An 8291-nucleotide genomic window follows, 5' to 3' on the forward strand; every position below is an offset into this window, starting at 1 on the left:
CAAATAAATAAATTTAAAAAAAAAATCTGTCCCTGAAACTATGGCATCTAAAATATTTTTAGAAAATTCTTGTCACAACTGATTTGAATGTTTGTATTTTCTTTTGCCTTGATGCTGGCTTGTACTGTCTCTTCGTTATGTGTTGTGTTGATGGCATATACAGCTCTACAGGAATCAGAAGAGCTCCTCAGTGATTAGTTGTTCAGAGCCATTACAGGAACTGTTTGGTTGGAGTTGGCTGTGTGTAGCAGTTACTGGACCTCACAAGATCAAAGGACTTCTTACAAATATCTTCCAAAAATAGCAAGCACTAGAATCCTAGTCAAGTGCGTCTGTACATTGTCCCAGAGCAAAGTAAACAAAATCGGCTGCTATGTTTTATATAATCACTTCTGCAAGAGCCCATTTTTGGATACTAATATGACATGGTTAATTCTTATTAATTTGTTGGAATTGTTTATTAATAATGCAAATAGATTTTAATTTTCCACAAGTAACATTTCACTATTAATGGTTTGAAATGGGTGATAAGCAAACCGATTTGAAATAAAATATGAACATGTGCCATTGTATTATAACACTATACACTTTCTTGACAGTTAAATTTAAAATTTTTTTGTAGCATGTATTGTATATGTTTATAGTATATGTAGTAAATAAAAGTATGGCCAAATGTTTGGCTTGGTGATCTTTTGGAGAAAATAATCTTGGAATATTTGTCACAAAAGAGTGAAACCTTTATGTTTTTAGAAAAAGAAGGTATGTGTGTCAACTGCCAAGATGGGGTTAATCCTGGGTATGCTATGAAAGCTCTAGAAAGTATGACACTACTGTGAGGAAACCATGTAGGAAATCATCTATGAAATCTAAAGGAAGCATGTTGTGAACAGAACACCAGACTTGTCTGTAAATGGGTCTTTGTATGAGAAGATGACAATGTGATAGGGAACTTTGTAGACATCAGATGGCTTAGAATGTTAGTGTAGGTACTCCATTAATTCTTCCTTTTTAATGTAAGTATCACATGCTCAGGGAAGGCTAAAGTAACAGCAAAAGTAGATTGTACATTTCTGCATGTTCATGCTATCCTCAAAGTATGTGTATGCCCTAAATTGACATCATTCACTCTAGTTTTGGGAGCTATTGTTTCATGGTGCTGTGGCATGTCCCCATCATCCCAGCACTTCCCAAGCTGTGGAATTATTTGAACCCAGGAATTTGAGGGTGGTCAGCCTGGACAACTTAGCAAGACCTATGTCTGCTAAATAACTAATGGATAAATTTCATTTATTGCCCTGTGATACTCTGCCTTGGACTCAAAACATGACCTCGTAGTTGCTGCTGTGGGTTTGGTATGTCAGTGTAGACTTAAAGAAGATTCCTCCAGGGGGAAGAGGGGATACAGCTTTGGCATATACAAGCTTAACAGCAAGGTGATAAAGTATATTTCAATTTTTGACAAAATAAACTAACTTTTGTTTTACTATGTTGATTGTTGGGTTCCTTTCATACAGCCCATGTTTAGTAGCTCAGGGAGCTTAAGATGAAGTTTTCTCATAAATGTAGAGGGAGGTTGCCTGCACAAAAGATGTGGGAAGAGGCCCAAATGTAGAAGGAGCTGAAGGAGCTCTGCCCCCACTCCTGCTGTAAAGAAAGTGAGCTTTGGTCAATCTTAAGCTTATCTCATGGACCAGCCCCCACCACCACCACCACCACCACCACACACACACACACACACACACACACCTACACACCTTTTGGTTCCAACTTAAATGTTTGAGATGGTCTCAAACTCCCAAGTCCTGTTTACCTTCATAGTGTTCCTTTCAAATGTAGGATTTCTTTGTGTAGTCATTGCTGTCATGCTGGCCTTGTACTCAGAGATCTACTTGCCTCTGCCTCTGAATGCCTTCTGGGATTTTAGACTTGTACCACCACCCTCTGGGCAGTAGTTACATACCATTTTTGTGATCGTTTAGCTCAACTATGACAACTCCAGTAAGGCAAGAGTAATGTTCTGTTTCTTCAATTTTCAGAGCCTAGCACAGAGCTTGACTCCCAGGAGTCAATTGTTGCTGAGGGCTGACATTGGGTCACAGAGAAGAGTGGTTGCCCAACATGAATGAGGCTTTGGCTTCAGCCCCCAGCACCACAAGATCATAGAAGTATTGAATATTTTCCTCAGTAGGGTGTGCTGGAGAATGGACGGAAGGTCACCTCAGCTGCTTCCCTAGCAGCAAAAACTAGGTTCAGTCACATCTACTGAACATCTAGGTCCTTTGCAGAAATGCAAAACATTCTCCATGGTTGGTTTGTTCTCAAGAGGGTGGGTACTTCCTAGCCTTTGTGTGTTTTTTCCACAGAAGGGAAGTTAATCCCATCACTTGCTAACTATTTTAAACACTATTGTCTGCATATATCCCTCATGCCAGAAGAGGGCACCAGATCTCATTACACATGGTTGTGAGCCACCATATAGTTACTGGGAGTTGAACTCAGGACCTCTGGAAGGGAAGCCAGTTTCTTAACCTCTGAGCCATCTCACCAGCCCCACTGATTTGTATCTTTGAGTTTGTAGCTTTAGCCACACTCCAGAAGGCTGACTCCCATTCCTCAGGGCATCATGTTCATCATGCTTTGTTCTAAAAGACTATGGAAGTTGCTTTATACATTCGAAATAGTCAGGGCTGGAGAGTTGCCACAGTGGTTAACTTTACGTGCTCTTGCGGAGGACTTGGGTTCTGTTCTGGCATCGATACACCAGCTCAAAACTCTCTGCGACTCCAGTTACGGGAGGTCCTAATGCCCTCTTCTGACCTCAGGCAACAGACACCTGTGATGCACAGGCATACACACATGAAATACCTCTTCCATTATTTAGGTACAGGGCAGGACCCTAGTGAATCCCATCTATGTGTGATAGCCATGGGCATGACAATATACTAATACCAAGGTGGGTTGGTAGAATTGGCCCGAGCCAGGAGACATGTGCTAAAAAATAATATAACGAGGAATGACTGAAGTTTACATGTGCATATCTTTCCTTCTACTAAAATTACAATACACCCCCATTACGTTTTTTTTCCTTTGATCACACTCATACTCTAGCCCAGGCTGAAATTCTAGGCCTATGTAGTGAGATCTTGATTCAGAAAAGGATTGGTGTTCAGAAGCTGAATGGCAGTGAGCAGAGAGCAGGTGTGTATTTGTTTATTTTTGGCTTTTGTTTTGTTTTGTTTTGTTTTTTAGTGTTTTGGGACAGGGTTTCTCTGTGCAACAGTCTTGGCTGTCCTGGAACTCACTCTATAAACCAGCCTGGCCTCAAACTCACAAAGATCCACCTACCTCAGCAGGGCGGTGGTGGTGCACACCTTTAATCCCAGCACTCGGGAGGCAGAGGCAGGCGGATCTCTGTGAGTTCAAGGCCGGGCTGGACCAACAGCCTCCAGAACAATACAGAGAAACCCTGTCTCGTAAAACCAAAAAAAAAAAAAAAAGATCCACCTACCTCTGCCTCTCAAACGCTGAGATTAAAGGCCACTATTGCCTGGCCTCTGGTGCTGCTTTTTAAAAAGTTGTGATTAATTTTTAAGGAAGCTTGATTATTACATTATCCTGTCTTTTGTTTGTTTAACATATTTCCTCAGCTAAGCCTCTCCAAGCAGTGGGATTAAAATATTCAAATACCAAAATTTATGGGAGACATTTCTCATTCAAACCCACCACAACCATCCTTTCTGAAAATCTCTTTTCCCTCTTATGGACCCCTTTATAGTTTTCTAATCTCTCCCCACATTTGCTCCCACATAAATGCATATACCTAAAATCTAGGAGCCCATGGTGGCAGTGCACTTACTCTGAAGGCAGAGGCAGGCTGGTATCTGTGAGTTTGAGGACAGCCTAGTCTATACAGAAATACCCTGCCTTGAAAAACCAAACAAATTAATGCAAAGCTGTATCCACATAAGAAAAGAAATGTGCTATTTGTCTTCCTCAGTCTGGGTCACCTCAATAATTTCCAGTTTCACGCATGTTCCTGCAAACTTTATCTTTTTGTTTTAATTTGTGTATGTGTGTGTAGACACCTACAGAGTCCAAAGGAGGGTGCTAAACCCCTAGAGCTGGTTACAGGCAGTTGTGATCTATCTGACATAGATGTTAGGAACTGAACTCTGTAAAAACAATGCATTTTCTTAGCCACTGAGCCAATGCTCCAGCCCAATGTCGTCCCCCCCAAATAGGATTTCTCTGTGTAACAGCCCTGACTGTCCTGGAACTCGATTTGTAACACCAGGCTGGCCTGGAACTCACAAAGATCTGCCTGCCTTTGCCTCCCCAAGTGCCCAAGTGCTGGGATTTAAAGGCATGTGCCACCACCACCAGTGACCATGTCAACAGGAAAACATTTAATTGGGACTGTCTTACAGTTTCAGAGGTTTTGTCCATTCATAGTGTTGGGACATGGCGGTGTACAGACAAACATTGTGCTGCAGAAGGAGCTGAGAATCTTACATCTTGATCTGTAGGCAGCAAAACAAAAAACTGTCACACTGGACAGTGGTGGTACACACCTTTAATCCTAGCACTCTGGAGGCAGAGGCAGGTAGAGTTAAGTTTGATTTACAAAGTGAGTTCCAGGACAGTCAGAGCTTTTACACAGAGAAACCCTGCCTCAAACAACAAAAGATTCAGCCGGGCATTGGTGGCGCACACCTTTAATCCCAGCACTTGGGAGTTCGAGGCCAGCCTGGTCTACAGAGCGAATTCCAGGACAGCCTCCAAAACAATACAGAAAAGCCCTGTCTCCAAAAAAAAAAAAAAAAAAAAAAGACTCACACTGACCATATTTGAGCTTATCAGACCTCAAAGCCCGTGTCCACAGTGACACACTTTTGAATAATGCCACTTCCTATGGGCCATGCATTCATACAGGAGTCTATGGTGATTATTCCTATTTAAACCACCATAAACTCTGTGCCACACTACTAACCTGCCAGACATTATGTGCCCACTCTTGCAATAGTGGCATCACTCTTATGGGAGTAACCAACTACTTTCTTTTTTTTTTTTTTTTTTTTTTTGGTTTTTCGAGACAGGGTTTCTCTGTGGCTTTGGAGGCTGTCCTGGAACTAGCTCTTGTAGACCAGGCTGGCCTCGAACTCACAGAGATCCACCTGCCTCTGCCTCCCAAGTGCTGGGATTAAAGGCGTGCGCCACCCATGCCCGGCTAACCAACTACTTTCTAACTGTGGCTGCAGAAGTCCTTAATGGGGGTCTACTGCTGCTCTACTGGTAAATAAGTAGGGGCCTACAAGATGACTCAAGGTAAAAGCACTTGCTGCCAAGACAGATGACCTGAGTTGTCTGGCTAAATTTTTTTAAAATTTCATATGTGTGAATGTTTTGCTTGTGTGTATGTGCATGTAATGCATATGCATGCAGTGCCCTTGTAAACAGGAAGGCATTGGAACACTAGAACTGGAGTTACTGATAGTTCTGCTATTTGAGTGCTAGGAACTGAACCCTGGTCCTCTACAAGAACAGATAGTGCTCTTAACTACTGAGGGCTTTCTCCAGCCCTCTCCCCATTTAGAGACAGGCTCTCACCATGTCCCTGGCTGGCCTCAAACTCACAGAAATCACCTTTCTGTGCCTCTGGAGTGCTGGAATTAAAGGTGTATATTACCATACCTGGCTGCGACATGAGTTCTGCTTCCAGGAACACATAATAGTATAAAAGAGAACCAACTCCAGCAAGGTGTTCTTGGACCACCACGTTCAATGCTGCAAGTCTGTGTGCCCATACCCATGAACATACACATGAATAAAATGTAAGAATGTAAATAGGAACTGGACATGGCTTAGTGGTGAAGAGCATATATTTCTCTTCCAGAGGACCTGAATTCAGTTCCTAGTACCCACATCAGGTGACTTACAACAGCTCCAGGGCAACTAAATTCTTTGGGCACCTGTGATCACATGCACATACCCACCATGCACAAACACATAATTAAAAAATAAATCCTGGATGGGCTGGAGAGATGGCTCAGCGGTTCAGAGCACTGACTGTTCATCCAGAGGTCCTGAGTTCAATTCCCGGCAACCACATGGTGGCTCACAATTACCTTGAATGAGATCTGGTGCTCTCTGCTGGCATGCAGGCAGAAGACTGTATACACAATAAATAAATAAAATATTAAAATAAATCCTGGGCTGGAGAAATGGCTCAGAGGTTAAGAACTCTGGCTGCTCTTCCAGAGGTCTTGAATTCAATTCTCAGCAACCACATGATGGCTCACAACCATCCATAATGAGATCTGGTGCCCTCTTCTGGCCTGCAGGAATACATGCAGACAGATTACTGTATACATAATTAATAAATATTAAAAAATAAATCCTTTAGGCAGGTAGTGATGGCCTTTATCTAGCACTCAGTAGGCAGAGACAGTCAGATTTCTGTGAGTTCCAGGACAGCCTGTTCTACAAAGTGAGTTCCAGGGCAGGCTCAAAGCTACATAGAAACCCTTGTCTCAAAGAAACAAAACAAACACTCCCCCCCCCAAAAAAAACAGGCCTGAAGATCCTGAGCTCAATTCCCGGCAACCACATGGTGGCTCACAACCATTTGTAAAGAGTTCTGGCACCCTCTTCTAGCATGCATATACATAATAAATAAATAAATATGAATAAATCAAAAAGGAGAGGCAAACAAAAAGAATGTATAGATGAATGTTTAAATAAATAAACTAGTTGGGCGTTGGTGGCGCACGCCTTTAATCCCAGCACTTGGGAGGCAGGGACAGGCGGGTCTCTGTGAGTTCGAGACCAGTCTGGTCTACAAGAGCTAGATCCAGGACAGCCTCCAAAGCCACAGAGAAACCCTGTCTCGAAAAACCAAAATAAATAAATAATAAAAATAAACTAATAATCCCAGCATTTAGGAGGCAAAGGCAGGTGGATCTCTGTGAGTTTGAGGCCAATATGATCTACATAGTTCCAGGATAGCCAGAGCTACATAGTGGGACCCTGACTCAAAAATAAACCATCAGCAACTAAAATACTAATGGCATTTAGATGTACCATAAGATGCTCTGACGATGACTGAAGAGATGGCTCAGTGGTTAAAAGCACTGGCTGCTCTTCTAGAGGTTCTGAGTTCAATTCCCAGCAACCACATAGGTGGCTCACAACCATCTATAATGAGATCTAGTGCCCTCTTCTGGCCAGCAGGCACACATGCAGACAGAAAACTGTATACTATATACATAATAAATAAATAAATAAATAAATCTTTTTTATTTATTATTTTTTTTGTTTTTCGAGACAGGGTTTCTCTGTGGCTTTGGAGGCTGTCCTGGAACTAGCTCTTGTAGACCAGGCTGGCCTCGAACTCACAGAGATCCGCCTGCCTCTGCCTCCCGAGTGCTGGGATTAAAGGCGTGCGCCACCAACGCCCGGCTAATAAATAAATCTTTAAAAAAAAAAACAATGCTCTGAAGATACAGGAAGGCCAGAAATGAAGATAGAGGAAGACCAGAAGCCAGAAATGAAGGCCAAATTTTTATAGGGGAGGAAAGGGGTTCTTCCTCAGAGCCTCCAGAATGAACCCCATCTTTGGCAGTGTAGTTTAACACAAAGTTCTCTTCCAGAACTTGGTGATAAGCATGGATTGTTTTGAGCATCAAAGTTGGTGGAAGCTACAACAGCAATTGGAAAATCTTACAAAGTTATGGCCATGAGTCTTGATTCAACTGAATTATTTTTAGCACAGATTCCCAGGAGTAGGATTACTGAGTCACCGCGATTGCTACATCTCAGTATCTCATTTTCTAAAGAGTGTTTACCAATCTTCGGTGCTACCATCTCTTTCAAAGACAATTTAGGAAGTTTAACATGTATCTTACATGATTAGTGATAGTACTTAAGAGTTTTTGTTTAACTTTAGATACAACCTGGCTATGTGGTGGCTGTCCTAGACTTGTAAACCAGGCTGGTCTTGTATTCAGAACAGTTCTCTGCCTCTGCTTCTCTAGTACTAGGATTAGAGATAAGTACATATTTTAATTTATTTATTTTTGAGCCAGGATCTCCCTACATAGCTCTGGCTATTCTGGAACTCACCATGTAGACCACTCTGGCCTCACAAGAGATCCTTCTGCCTCTGCCTCCTGAATGCTGGGATTATACATGAGCCACCATACTGGGCTGAAAATACATCTTTGTGTTTTTTACCCTAGCACTCATATGATGGCTCAACAACCATTCCTTACTCCAGTTCCAGGGAATTCAAT

This window comes from Mesocricetus auratus, unplaced genomic scaffold, assembly GCF_017639785.1.
Source record: "Mesocricetus auratus isolate SY011 unplaced genomic scaffold, BCM_Maur_2.0 Super-Scaffold_100007, whole genome shotgun sequence".
NCBI lineage: Eukaryota > Metazoa > Chordata > Mammalia > Rodentia > Cricetidae > Mesocricetus > Mesocricetus auratus.